General features: G+C 39.0%; 1 long non-coding RNA gene across 1 annotated transcript in view; it reads left to right on the forward strand.

Annotated features, from left to right (window-relative positions):
- Positions 1-460: 460 nt before the first annotated feature.
- The window catches only part of LOC150086417 (uncharacterized), an 85,138-nt gene continuing 70,270 nt past the window's right edge, over positions 461-15,328 (forward strand). Inside the window, exon 1 of the long non-coding RNA XR_016546852.1 lies at positions 461-562. This is a non-coding gene — a long non-coding RNA (uncharacterized LOC150086417). The remainder of the gene's footprint in view (positions 563-15,328) is intronic.

Raw genomic sequence — 15,328 nt, forward strand, 5'->3', positions numbered from 1 at the left:
AGATCACGAGGCCTGGTGAGGAACACGAGACGACGGAGCTGGTACCAGTTCTGTGGTATGTATGGAATGTAGAGTCTCAGTACCACTAGCGTGCTGGCCAATCGCTGCTCAGGTCGGAGCGCGGAAGATTGCCTGGGAGGCGGTGCAGCGTTATCGGCTCCGACACTAGTTGGACGCTGCTAAAGGTTTTTCAGTTGATGGTGGGCCCTCCAAGAGGCTTCGTGTTTTCGAGTCAAAAAAGTGCGCGACAAATTCGTTTCTTTGAAACTCACGTTGAGTCTGTGCGTTGCTCAAAGGGACAGTTTTTCGAGGAGAGAGCCCAACGGGGGAGAAAAAAAAGGGGTATGAATTCGTTTGGACTCTGATGCGCAGGCGCAGACAGGTTTACAGTCATGATGACGCCTACGGGAAAACGCCACCTTTCCCCCCGAATGCTACTAAGAGTCCGCGTAAATGCCTGCCGAAAGAGAATTTGTCTCGAGTGTTGGTATGTCAGGTTTAACAAAACTTGCGTTGCTTCGGCCGTGTTTTGTGTCCCAGCAAGGAATTGCACGTGAACAAGGTAAGTCATTCTTGTCGAATAACTTTTCTTGGGATGTGAGAAACGGAAAACGTTTTCCCAACCACCACCCCTTTTGTCTCTGACACTCTACGTAATATTCTATACAAAAAAAGGAGAAAAAGAAAGTATAATTTAAAATAAAAAAAGAGATTTGCGCAGCTTAGCCACAAATTGAATTTGAGTCGAATTATTATTCTACCAACACTTAAATTTTACTTCTGTGACGTCATCTGGGATTCTCATGTGACGGTTAAGTCTGTCCCAGAATAATTCTGTCGAAGTAAGCAAGCTTGCTGAGAATCAAACTGATTCTGCATTCCTTTGCCAGTTTATAGAAAGTTGTAGAATCTACCAGGACAATAGCAATACGATTTCTCCTGCGAAATTCTCTTCCACCATGCATATACTTCTTTTATTTATTTATTTTTATCTTCCTTTCTATCGATACTTTGTTCTTTCAAACTTCGTTTTCTGTTTCCCATCTGCCCTTTTTAGTGGAGATGATCCTCACAAATCTCAACCTTAAAAGTTCAGTTAATTTGGGTGATGGAATTTGTTATGTTGTTTCATTTAGATGGTAGAAATGAAGAATAACAGCTGATAATTAATTTTTAAAATTGTCATATTGAAAATAAAAAGGAGGATGTATATACTGATACGAGAGAGAGAGAGAGAGAGAGAGAGAGAGAGAGAGGAGTAAGTGGGTAAAATATCGATAACAAATGTATACTAATATTTTGGAGTTAGCCATTTTTTCTTAACTTATCTTAAAATGATGTAATTAAGTGGTGTATTTGGTGGGAACATTCATTTTGGAAAATGGATGTTCCCACAAAATACGTGACCAAACGGATGTAGCTGACGGATGACTTGATTAAATCCAACCTAATGAGTCACCCGTTTGAATGAGAAAAGGAGGATGCACCCAATAGGATATTCCTTGACATCCGCGCTGTCATATGAAATTCCTCCCCCTAGTTGCAGTAATGTGCAAGAATGAAAGTATAAAAAAAATAAATCCCTCGTGCTCTAAGCTTTCCTAAGCATAGTAATTATGCCCCTCCATCAGAGAGAGAGAAAAATATTCAAAAGATAACGTTTATTCTAATTTTAAAAGTGCCATTTCATTTTTATAATTAAAAGTGTATTTTTTATCCCAAGTTCATATCCAACTTTTCCCCCTACCTCCGGATAAATCCACATAATAAATTTAAAAAATATATATATAAAAAAAAAGAAAAAAAGTCCTGTTTATAATTTTAAGAACAATTATAAAACTTAATTATTTTTAATATTAATCTATTAAATTAAAAGCTATCAATTAGTACTTTTAAATTGGATAGCAGCTGATCAATGGTGATAGACAACACCGCCCCCTGGATATAAGCCTAATTTTTCCCGGAAGTGTTTCGGCCCACCAATCTATTCACGTGACAGAACTTACTCTTATCACCGGCCAAACTGACAAGCAATCGACCACGAACTGAACACAAATCCTAAACAACCCAACTAAATCCTCCTTCAGTTCATCTAACTTTCAATGACGTCTGTAGTCCATATTGCAACCTAAGCACACCCCGCCCCCTCCCGAAAAAATATATCTCGTAGTATTTTATTTTTAAAGATCATTAATACCCTTACTTGCACAATTTTTCATCAGAATACCAGGGTATATTGAACTTTACGATAAGATATATTGTAATATTATACTGGCATGGTACGCATTAGGAAACATAACATACACATAAGAAAGCACAGGATGACTTCCCTAAACGTCTTGTAAAAAAATAAAAGTAATTTGTAGGCATGTTTTCCCTCTGTGGTAAACCATAAGTGGATGTTTGATGTTTCAGAGAGCTGTAGATCCACACACTCAGTGATTTACTGACTCATTCATTCACTTCTTCATCCATTCATTCTCTCTCTCTCTCCAGCTGTGGGCTGGGCAAGCAACAGATATTTCATTCGGCTTATACCTACGTTTCCCATACTTTGTTTCCATATACCGCTGTTCTATTTACTCTCCTCCCTCCCCGACTGTGTACAAATTGGAGACCCGAAATTCCACAATCGTGTGTTTCCGTGGGTGGGGTGGAATGCGGTTTGTTGGCACAGCACACTGAATTACCCTTTATTGGCCAGAGCAGACATCCGGCCGGCCTTGAGACTATGAGGCCATTGACTCGTGCACGCTGCAAGCCCACTTCCTGCCGACAGACGAATGACACAGGGGGGAGGGGGGAGAAATGGGGAGGAAAAATAGTAAACCGTTCTATCGGTTGGTGGGGGAATGGGTTCATCCGCTCTGGCAATTGTCTGTAGAAGTGGATTGTGAGACTATGGTAGTCTGACCTGACCTGCCCGTAAAGGATGTCGGTAAGTGAGGGGGAGGGAGGGAGGCGCGATCTGGGGTCGAAAGTTAGATAAAGTCGTCGGAGATTTTTTTTTTTTTTTCTACGACTTTTCCCTTTTTTTTTTTTATTTATGAGGTTCACTATGAATTCTGACATTGAAGAAATCTTTTTTTTTTCGCTTTTTGTTTTACCCCTATAAGACCGTGCTTTTATTTTTTAAGTTTACCCATTTCTCCTCCTCCTCCCCTCGTTTCTTGAAACGAATGCCACGAGCTCTAACATCACTGATGAATATCTCGCTTAAACGGCATCCCATATTTTGTTCTAACATCTAAAAATGAGTCGTACTCGTATTTACGCCTTTACACGCGAACGCCCATGCAATCCCAACACTTAATGGGTTCACCTGGTAAACACCCTCATAAGACTTAATGGGGAGTTGACTTTTACAAGATATGTGGGTTTTCCCATTCATTAACTATTACGAAGCCTCCATAGCAGCTTAGTGGTTAGGCTACTCCAAAAAAAGTCCAGATTTCCTTCCTTTTGCACTGGGGTTGAGTTGGTTGGTCCGAGTAGAAGGAGCTGGACAGTTTTTCCATCCCGAAAGCTGGTATACATTTCATGTATGTTAGTTAGCTTTCGAGATGAACTGATTTTTTTTTTTAAATATTATGGAAAAACCTATTAAACTTGGCAGATTCATTATTTTTTTCTTTCTTAAGAATTTATACATACATTTATCACTAAATTAGAAACACAAAACGCAGATTATAAAACTTGTCAACATACAGGTCATTTTTAGGTTAGAAAAACTAATCTGCTATTTGGAGACTGAAAGCAGTCCATCTTCCAATTTCGTCTTTAACTTTGCATTAACTTTTTTCTCTCCCTTCATCCATAAAAGTACAGTAATGTTTTTGGAATGTTTCGGGTAATTTCCCGCCTTCTTTTATTCTAAAGGGGTCAAATAGTTTTCTGTAATGTCATAGGCCGAGTAGCGTAAATTACCATGAGGCGTCAGTCTACTATCTCTAATAGTTTCTTTTTAGGTCATGGGTGTTGAACAAACTTGCTGTAGTAAGAAATATTTGACATTCATTTGCGGTACAGTCTCTTGTGATACACCTTGTGCTCAGAAGCTGTAGCGGGTGAAGAGACCATCACAAAAACGTCTTAAGGAAATTTCAGATGAAGAATGTAATTGTATGTGAACATAGCTATTTTTTGTTTTGTTTTTGAATACTGCAAGGTTCATCCTGTCCAAGATTTCAAACGATGTTCATACTAAGTTTATTTTCCATTAATACAATTTCTATTTATTTATTTTTTAAGTTGGTGGACTTAATTCTTTTAAAAGATTGATTTTCATCAATCAAAACTAAATAATTTATAAGTTGTAGGGTACATCGAGTTACATCCAAAATGCCATCAGATATAAACATTTAGTCCAGAGAGGGAGGGTCTTTAGCTTCTAGCTGAGAGAGAGAGAGAGGCTCGGTTTTCAGGCGAGATGCCAGCACTACCAGGATACACCAGGGAGGTCCAGCGGTGGTAGGGGCAGACACTGACCTCTGAACAACACAGCTAACGAAAGGTAGGGAGTGGGACCCGCTGCTACGGTATTATGTGACCTTCGCGAGACGAAGTATTATTGAGCAAGGCGAGGCAACTGCACTATAAAAAACAGAGAGGAAGACGAAAAAAAAAAGTTCTTTGGCTGCTAGTCGAGGGTGGGAATAGTTCAGGGGGCGTCATAATTCCGGAAACTCTTTTCTTTTTTGGTTATTGGCACTGGAGAAGGCGGCACCGATGGGAGGTCGTCGGAGTTGGAGTAAGGATAGATAGACAGATACAGAAGAGGTCTCCGAACCTCATTTAAAAGGTTAATCAGCTTACAGATAGTGGACGTGTGCGGCTAATTACGCCACCAGATTGGTGATGAGTCAGTGGTGGCAATCGAAACTAAACGCAGTCTTCAATAAAATGGGTTTCTCATGGCAAAGGAAATGACTCACAAGGCTACATGCAGTGAGAAAAACGAAACCAAAAGTAAATGCCCATTTCCTGTTTGGCAAGTGTAGGTGGCTCTCTTTTTCTACAGTTCATACAAACGAGAATGTCAAGAATCCCAACAGGTATCTTCTAAGCCCCCTACTGAATATTGGGTGGACCGTGTCTCACTAGCCCACGCGATTTTCGTCTTTGTTAAATGTACGCTTTTGGCTGTGGTGACAGGTTGGGCGACAGGTGGATTCTACTTTACGTGATCAGTTCAGCGAGTTCTTCATTATCCTAGGATACAGTAAGTAGCATTATTCGACTGTATTATTTAATCATGGTTATATTCACTTTAAGCTCGAATTTACGCTAGGGGGATCACAAATATAAAGTCTCAGGGAATTGCAAAAGGTTGGATCTCCATGAAGTTATTTAGTGAGTGATCTTTTTTTTTTTTTTTCTTTCTTTCTTTTTTCTTTTTGTTGAAGAAGGTCCACTTCTTTGCATTATTTGGTTTCCTACTGTGAGCTACTATTGGATTTTTCAGCTCGCACAACATGTATTCCGCTCGCGAACACGTTTCTACAGACAGAATACACAGTGGTGCAACATGGCCTAAGTTGCCCAACTCAACAACAATGAAGCATCTTTTAGCCATTCTAATGATAATTCCACCCGTTCCCCCAAACCACTGGTGAGGTCAATTCAGCATTGAATTAGGATTAACTTTAATTAAACGATTTTAATCATTGTTCGGATGAAGCAAACTTTCAACATGAACATTTATAAAAGGCATCTGGTTAAGAGTAAACACTTGGCACCGCGTTCATATCATGACTACAAGAAAGATACTCTCAGCATAGAACGTTGCTGGCTGTTGTTGAAAATGTGTGATCTGTTTCACTCCATCATCTCCCTAAAAGAGATGACATTTGAGCGTCTTCTTCTAGGAGACCGAAAATGTGGTGATCGGAAGGCGACAGGTGAGGGCTGTAGGGTGAACGTCGTAGTACTCCACCGACATTGACTGTGTCACAGTTGCCTTCCACATAAAATAGATCGAGGTTAGAAGTAATCAAAAACTAAAAGAACTATTAATGAGTTTTGGATATAAAAAGGATTACAAGGGATGTCTGGAACCGGTTATCTGGATTGTGGGTTGTACCTAATTCAAGCTGTTTTCATGTATCCATGATTAGTGAAGTCTCTTCGTATTGAACCGATATCCTGATAGATCACAGAAATATTGCATTTTTAATTTTATGTGCTGTGCTTATTAATTTGACCTGTAAGAGAGAGAAAAAAAGTCATGATATAACCATGTTTCATCCATCCAGCAACCTTACCAATGTTTCAAGAAGCTTTGCATCCAAACTGTACTTCATCTAATGTTCTTTTCAAGATTTTCTCTAACGGCGTCCCTAAGGATGGAATTAAGTCTGACTTGCTGTTTACTACGGCACTCCTGCCTTTTTTTGACAACCGTTTATTGTATTAGTTATTCGTGCGATTTAAAACTCCTTGCCATTATGACACCTGAAAATACTCTACTCAGGGACTTTTAACATCTTTCTGAGCGAAGACTGAGTTCACGCTGTCAAGTGGCTTATTTCTGGGATATTTTCCAGTGGCCTATACCATATTCCAATTTAGCAATTAAACCAATGATATTATGAACTGCTCCTTGGGAACTGCAAATTGTAGAGAGGTTCTCACCCTTCTACGTGCTAAATTCTTTTAACAGTCAGAAGACTTCATCCTCAACTTAATTTTCCAGCCAACTTTCCAGAGCTCAATTCCAACGAACATTGCTTGGTTGAGATGACATGGATTGTACAAAAAGTATGAATCCACCACAGTCCAGTTTGGACAAACAGCATGGTTGATAGGCCTTATCGGCGAGTGTCTTTTGTAATTTTGTGACATCCACATAACGTAATGTTCAAGCAGTTATTCATATCCGGGGAGGTCCAAAAAGATATTAGGTGGGTAGTCACATTTCATTGGTCACCAAGTGTATTTACCCATTTGAATTAAATGACTAATCCATCTGGAAATACAATACTGGTTTACGTTAATTAACAACGTACTTCTGGGGGGGGGGGAACTTTTTCCCATTGTATCCAATACCTGGCTTTCAAACCGCTTTTGAACAGCCCAGAAAGTCTGTTAACTAAAAATAAATATATACTTTGTATGGATAATTGCCTATCATTAAATGATAATGGCAATTTTACACACACATATTCTGACTAAGGAGGAACTAGAAATGAATATCAAAGGCGGATTTCCTTATTTCGCCTATCGTCATTCACCAGATTTGTCTCTTCTTTCGTTTCTTGTGGGTCACAATGTTTTTTTTTTTTTTTTTTTTGTCTGTCTGTCTGTCTAGAGCTGCCCTGTTGGAGACGTTCTACTCTTCCTCAATCCGTTCCTACAGCAACGGATTCTGACACACAAAATATATACAGGCGGGAAAAAAAGGGGGGTTGCTATTTATAAGAATTTCAACCTGCCTTCTGTGGCAGGTTTTCTGTCTGGCGACCTCAAATACTTAGACCCAAATGTGTTTCGCCGCTGGCTCGCCTCCAAGCTGCAGAGTGTAAACATCTCCGTGTCTGAAATCCAGAGAGACTGCACCGAGATGTTTATAAAGACAGTGTTTACTGTGTCCTATGCCATGCAGTTGTCTTATGAAACTGTGAAAATACTTAGGTAGGTCATGTTTGGAATTTCCAACCAATCAGCCCTTGTTTCTTATGTTACTTGAAGTAATATATTACGCTACACTTAACTGCTGGCACGGGGTTCAATGGAATTAAAAGGACGACGATTTGGCAGGTCATCTTGGTCAATATGTTCACTGGTTTCTAAGCCTAATGTCCGACTTTAGGCCTAACTACCTACAGATAGCGGATCGTTTCATTACTTTGTGTACTTCCCTGTACTAATTAATAAGCTACAAGGTTATTAAAGTAAAGAAGTTTCAATGGACTGCAAAACTTTCCAAAAAAAAAAAAAAATAGTTGGTTTTTTTGGAGCGTGGAAATCCCTAAATTTACCAAGAGTTGTCACGCAACGTTACTTTTAATCTCGAAAATGGATTCATCGTCAGTACATCCAAAAGAGCCAGATCAAACACTACAAGAGGAATCTTCTGATTTAAAATTCAAGTTTTTCAGTGATTTTACGGGTCACAAAAGACATAGGGCTCTCCTGATGCAATAAAATCCTTTTGATAAACATTTGTAAATTTTTCTCGGCAATTCGTTCTTCTACAGTTTGTCCCTTCAACATCAAACAAATGCAATATTTTTGTAATGCATTTTACTTTTATATCTCTTTGATTTTTTAATAAAAACTGAAACCTGCATTTCACATTTCTGCTATGATTTCACAGCAATTAAAACGATAAAAAAACTGATTGAAAAAAAAAAAAAAACGACATTCATATACTTATTCTTTTCTACGCATCTGCCATATTGCGCCTTCGTGGATAGCACAGTTGGTAGGATCGCCATCTTCCCCACACTGGTTGGAAAAGACCAGAGTTCGAGTCCCGTCGATGACGTGAGGTATTTTTATGGGCCTTTTTCACAACGTGGTTGAGTTAGTCGGTCTCAGGCGAGGGTAGCGTGGTTCTTTCTCCCGGAAAGTCGAGTTTTTCAAACAGAAGATCGACTACAGAAAACACGCAATTTACAGACAATACACACGAAACAATATGGCCTTAGTCGCTGATAATCCCAAAACCCAACAACAAACGCCAATATTGCCTATTCATTCCTCCAATCAGCACACGGCATCAAAGTAATATCCAGTGCTTTAGATACGAATTTAGATAGCCTATGCGATATGCATGAAAAGAAATAGCTGCCAGCCTTTTATTAGACCAATGTTAAAGAAATTTAAGATGGCTCGATAAATCATTCTAAAACAGCAAAATAGAAAATTTCATGAAACTCATCCACTGGGAGGCAGGATTTCACAGACGGACGGACGGACATCGCGAAGAAAACTCGCCTAAAAATGGCTGCAAAACATTGTTACGAGATATTTAGATATTGAATTGAAATAAAATATATGCTTTTAAAATATCATGCATTTTAACTATAAATTAATGGGAGAAATCCATCAAGCCGCTGTTTTTTATTTTTTTGCTCAAGAGCTCTTCTGGTTTATTATTAGCACAACGCTACCTATATAGTAATTTAGAGAAAGAACAGTTCACCACGTAACACTTGTATGTATAGACATACCCAAGTACGAGATGATACCGATTATGTGATATGTATTGTACCTCACCAAGAGTATTCGAACGCCATGTTTGGAAACGTACGAATCTTAATGAACAAATTAATAGGGCATTTTGGTACAATGATAGTGTCATTTGTCTGGCAGCACTGGAGTCCTCCAACTCAGCAATATTATTGCTGTGACGCATACAATACTCTGTAAAGGCAAGAATATAGGTGTGGGCATCGATCCATTGCGGGATACTTTCGAATGGTTCCTTGTAGCAAGCAGCTCGAATCTGTTTCCATCTCTCCTTCAGTTCAGTCGCCAGTTGGAGGGCCCAATTCCATACAACTGACAAAGTGTGGGCGTAATTGGCTAACTGGGAATTGATGGTTCTTTGGCACTTAGGCCTGACGTAGCCGAGTGGTCAGGAGCCAGAGTGCATAGCACGCGTCCCTTGAGTGGACCGGGGTTCAAGCCCGTGACTACTAAATACGATAAATATTTGTATTGACGATTTATTGTAAACTCTACTGACTTGGTTGTCGTGCCGGAGTATAACAAGAAAATTTATTTATTATAGTCCAAGTTCTATTTTCGTCCACTACGACTAAGAAAATCTCCACACATGCCACCTGGTGACATGTGTGCATGGTGTAGCCGATGTCGAATTAAACCCTTCCAAAACAAATTCTCAGAGCTTCTTTTCTTAAGTTCCAAACTTTGCTTTCTTTCAGATTTTATGGGAATTCTTTCGTTATATTCTCTCCTACAAGTTCCAGATGTCTGAAATACAAGGTCTACTAGGTTTTGGTAGATTGCCCACTGTTCCCACTTCGTCTAACTTCTTAACGATTTGCTTTATGTTCTTAATAGGTAGTTGAAATCCAAAGACCTTCTCGAGCTAGCATGCAACTTCTGCAGCATTTTTATATTTTACATACCACATTACAACTTCAATCCTCTCCTTCCTTGTAAGGCTCGTGGTTCTTTCCCTACATTCAAAATATTCTGAAACCATATAAAAAAAGATTATAAACTGCTTTTTAAATATATTTTAAACATGGCATTTCCAGCGTGTGTTACTGTAATATCCAACATAAATACTGCCCCTTCCACAGTTTCTAAATCTATCTATTTTAAAGTGACATTCAGTTTGTACCATTTAATTAAGTCTCTAATTCAGAAATTGAGTTTGGTGCTAAAGTACCAAACAACGACACTTAGCAACAAGCTTAATTTTCCTGCTGAAAACTCTGTGGAGTTTCTCAACATCGTTAAGCCTAATGTCGCAGTTAAAAATTGTACACTGATTGCTAACTTTTCTTATTTTAAGTGTGACCGAAGTGTTAAAAGTTCATTAATACATTCATTTGTCAAACTAATGGTCGTGTTTATTTCTGTTTTTTATTAGTAGGTCGGTTAATTAGATACGAGACAGAGAGAGAGAGAGAAAGAGAAAGTTGTTTGCTATTGCAGATGTTACGATGTTGCGACTTTAGGCTTAGAGTTTGCGTAGGTTGACCTGTTGAGTAAATGTTTTTTAACCACGAGTTGAATTATTTTGGCGTTGCTTTCAAACTTCCGGTGAATCATAACTAGTATTTTTTATTTTTTTTTTTTTAGAAAAGGCCACAACCTTGACGCACCCCTAAAAAATTGGTTTAAGAAGCATATGATTTCTACAAACACGTATTTGTAGTCAAGTGAAAAAAAAATTATTTCAATGTACCATCGATTGAATGCCATTTATTATATAGTCAGACTCAAGGGAAAGGGGATAGGAACAAGGACTCCTGTCCTCCCCTCCAAAAAAAAAAATCCTAATTACCTCTAAATTCGTTTTAGATAACAATAAATACTCGTCATCGGGACCCTCTGACTCTTCGGAGGTCCCGCGGTGGCGGACCTTGTAATAGAGATTAGTTTATTAATCTCTATTACAAGGTCCGCCCCTGCGGGGGCTCCGAAGAGTCAGAGGGGGGCGGTTGCTAGTTTTTATTGTTGTCAAAGAGCACAAGAGGACACGTTTGAGAATTTTGCCCAATGGACCCCTCCAGATTTGTAGTTTCGTCACTGTCTGGAATAATGTGGTCTAGGCTTAACATTTTTTTCATAAGCGTAACCGATTCCGAAAAAAAAGGAGGCAGACATGTTTCCCAGTGACTGAGTTAGCTGATTTTAGAGAAAGATGTAGAGGGATTGTTTTCTTTTTCTAACAAATTTAGTTTTTCTCCTCACAAAAACAGGTACTACGCATAATTTACAGATATGCTTTACTGGCGTTATTTCAGTCTGCTGTTATCGGAAAACAACTCTTCAGGAGTATCTTTTCTAGTTTCCCAGTTTCCCAACATGTCTTTGAAAATGTTACCAAATATAGCACCATTTCGGTAGAAGTCATAGAGAAACAAAACGACCAGGCAGAAAGTATTTAATCATTTGTTTATTCTACTGGATTGGATCCTGAGAAACTACTGAATATAACTGCACCATCAACCCGTGTAAGTCCATCTGAACAATATTGATTATCCTGTAATGGGCTTGAACCACTGATATCAGGGCAGTAGTTGGATGCATGCAGGCCTCAGTAGGCGAGGATCAAGAGCGGGAGTGCAGTAGCACATGCTCTTTGAGTAGACCGGGGTTCACTCCTCTGACTGCTGCCGCACTATGGCTATAGATGTTGATGCGCCACATAAATCCCCAACGAACCAATCAACCAAACCAACCAACCTCTGACTACTAAATACGGTCGATCTGCCAATCCTCACTGGACCAGCGTGGCAGATTATGATCCATTTCCCTCAACATGAACCGTTAAGGAGGCTTCCACCTTGCATTGAATTGATAATGGCTGCAGTTTACCTTTTTTTTTTCTTTTTTTTTTTTTTATGCATGTGTTGGGGTGGGGTCGTCTGCTGCTGAGAGATTTAAGCGATACATCCCATGACCAGGTAGAATCACTGATTTTACTTCATTTCGGTAAGTAATTAGACATATAGTAACGCATTTTGAAGTCATCTTAAATTTCCCACAGTTACTTCGTGTAATTTATTTATAAAGATGGCGTCTGCCATACAAGATTGTACTAAGATCGGTTGCGCTGGGTAATTCGTTTTAGAAATGCTGATTGTGTTAATTAAAAACATATTTACCAGTACCTACAAGAGCCAAAACAAACGGCAAAGAATACAATCGTATTGATTACTGGAATTACTGACATTCAGCTTTATTGTAGAAGGAGATGGGCACAGAGTGATTACTACCACTGCCAAATTTCTAGATCATTCATTACACATACTCTATCAGACAGCCACTTAAAACTAGTGTCAAAGGTGACACCAAGAATGACTAGTCACTTTACCCCATTTTAAGAAGCAATAAGGGACCAGCTGGGTGTTTTCATGAGGGATGACCCTGACAACACAAAAACATCTTAGATCCATAGGGATGGGGTTTATAGTAGAAAGACTTGCCGCCAGACTGGGGCGGTGTTCCGACACACGAGAATCTTCGGGGTGGGTCCCCACTTCTAGGAAGAGTGTGGTGGGTCCAGTACACTCTCTGTGCGTCTGGTGAAATATTTTTCCCGATTATTCGGACGAGAAGGCCTACGAACACTGCTCGCTCTTCCCTGTCGAAAGCAGGAAGAGGAGGGTGGGCGCGGCGTTTGGGGGAACGGTAGAGGGAGGGGCAGTGGGTGGTTGTCAGATACGCTATGGTTCTTTGTACTCAGGGTAGGAGGCACCGCACGAGGTGAAACCACTGAATCTGTAGTGAAGGAATATTTCTCCCGACCTGACAGGGTTTGTCTAAGAATCCGTTAGATTTACGGTCGGTCACGGTAATCGATCTTAAGGGGGTTTTGCGGTCTTTGTAATGTTACGGAGGAGGTGCTGGGTTCTAGGCGGAAGTCGTTAGAGTGGGGAGAAAGTCTGTAGTGGCACATATCAACAGTTTTTGAGGCCAATTTTCCGTCAGTCCCTCTTCAATGGGTAGTTCGTGTCATCGCTGCCATCAGAGGGTTTTATGTTCGAGGCATGCGCAGTGGCACGCCTATCTATTATCGCAATTAAAATGTCTCATTGTACACCTATCAACCGCGAGAGTATTAACACAAAATGCGAGTCAGTAAAGAGTGTCGATGTGTTCGGAGTCGGTAAATAACTTTAAGCCAAGTTCTGGGCTGTTTCTTTACTTCTTATTTTATTTATTTATTTATTATTTATTTTTTTTCGGAAATGGATTCAGTTATGCATGTCACATTTCCATTTCCAACAGGTTTCATTATTCAGTATCCCAAGTGATTTTTATTTCCTCCAGGTAGCTGTGCACCTCGGCTTACCTTTCACATTGCATCATGGGAGTCAAAGAAATTCAGGGTCAAATACAGATAAATGTCGCGGTTGCTAATGTAAACTTGTATAAAAAAAAAAAAACAAAAAAAAAATCACTTTAAGGAACGAACATAGAGGTGGGTGCGAAAAGTATGAGGTAAGATGCGTTTTAAATATGCATGTACAGTTTATTTAGAGAATCGATGTCACTTATTTCGCTGGATTTTTTTTTTTTTTTTTTTTTTAAGAACTGAGACAGACTATATTTTTGAAAGTAATGAATTCAAATCTCGGAAACATATTCAAAGGAATATTACTGATTGAAGACTAATTAATCCAATTAGGATTCGTTTAATAAGGAGTTGAGACCATTATGAAATAACTAAATTTATCTAAAACTAAGAGAATTAAGTACACTGTACGTCGCATTTCGTATTTTTTACAGCAAACAACAAGTGGTTTCATACTACAAGCCACAAAAGAGATAAGATAGTCTGTTTAGAAAAAAAGCCAAGGCAACGAAAATCGCGAGGTACAGCAAGTACTGTACTGGATATCGAATTAAAAAACTGAACTTATTCTAGGACCAAAATGCTTGTTTTCGAGGAGTGAAAAGCCCGATTAAATGAAGGGAATGGTTGGATTAATCTTCATCCAAGACAGGCTAGCGTCCTCGAGGTGTTAAAGCCCTAAAAGTCCCTACATTACAAAAATATGTAATAAAATAATATGTAATAAGATTTTAGGTGCTAGAATTTACAAAACTATCAAATTGTATGTAAGAACTTTAATAATCTGATCCACTTCGCCCAAAATATTGAAAATGCCCACATTCTCATAATTCAACAACAAGCTGCTAAGGGGATAAAAATATGCAAGGTTACCAACCTATTAAATAGCGTTGAGATTGAAAGAAATTATTTTTAGAAGCGCTGCGAATGGGTTAAGTATCCTGAGTTTTTTTTTTTTTTTTTTTACATATTACTCTTACAAATAAATTTGTGTCAAACACTGCCTTAATCAGTCTCTGACATGATAATAAACTTCATAAGTTAAAACTAATCTCTAATAGTCTGTATCCAGTTGATTCTTCAATTTTTTGTCTCCTTAAATTACTGCTTTAGCTTTATAGTATTAGAGGAGAACATCTGCTTCACATGTACTAATTTTAATTTGAAATCCATAACAAAGTCGATAATTATAGTCACGGGCTTGACCGGGGTTCAAGCCCGTGACTGCTGAATACGGTGCTGTTTCTTGTATTCTGTCTATCTTGTGAACTCCTCTGACCGTTTGGTCGTCCCGGAGTATAAACAGAAAAATTATTATTATATATAGAAGACTCCGTAGCCGAGTGGTCAGGGGCGGGAGTGAAGTAGCACACGCTCTTTGAGTAGATCGGGGTTACCCTGAGTACTAAATGCGGTCGATCTGCCAACTCGCACTGGACCAGCGTGGCAGATTATGGTCCATTTCCCTCAACATGAATTGTTGAGGAGACTTCCATCCTGCAGTGGGTTGATAATGGTTGTAGTTTACTTTTTTTTTAGCAGAACCATTACGTAAAAGAAGCTTTAAAATAAAAAATAAGTATTCTGTTCATACTTTGGAATGGCCAATGAGGTCAGAAGAGTTTACTATATTTGGGAGACGTATCAAGATCATCAAAATTATCAATTTTGGGAAGCACAAGGTACAAAATTGTATAATTTAGATGTGCCTCTATTTTAACTTTTAGGGCTCCTCAGATATCGGGCTCTAGGAGCGTCCCTATTGCGCCTATGCGTAAACATGCCAATGGCATTTTTATGCATAATATACATTAATGATAA

This window comes from Mastigoproctus giganteus, chromosome 4 (genome assembly GCF_048544385.1).
Source record: "Mastigoproctus giganteus isolate SK-2022 chromosome 4, ASM4854438v1, whole genome shotgun sequence".
In the NCBI taxonomy this organism is placed as follows: Eukaryota; Metazoa; Arthropoda; class Arachnida; order Uropygi; family Thelyphonidae; genus Mastigoproctus; species Mastigoproctus giganteus.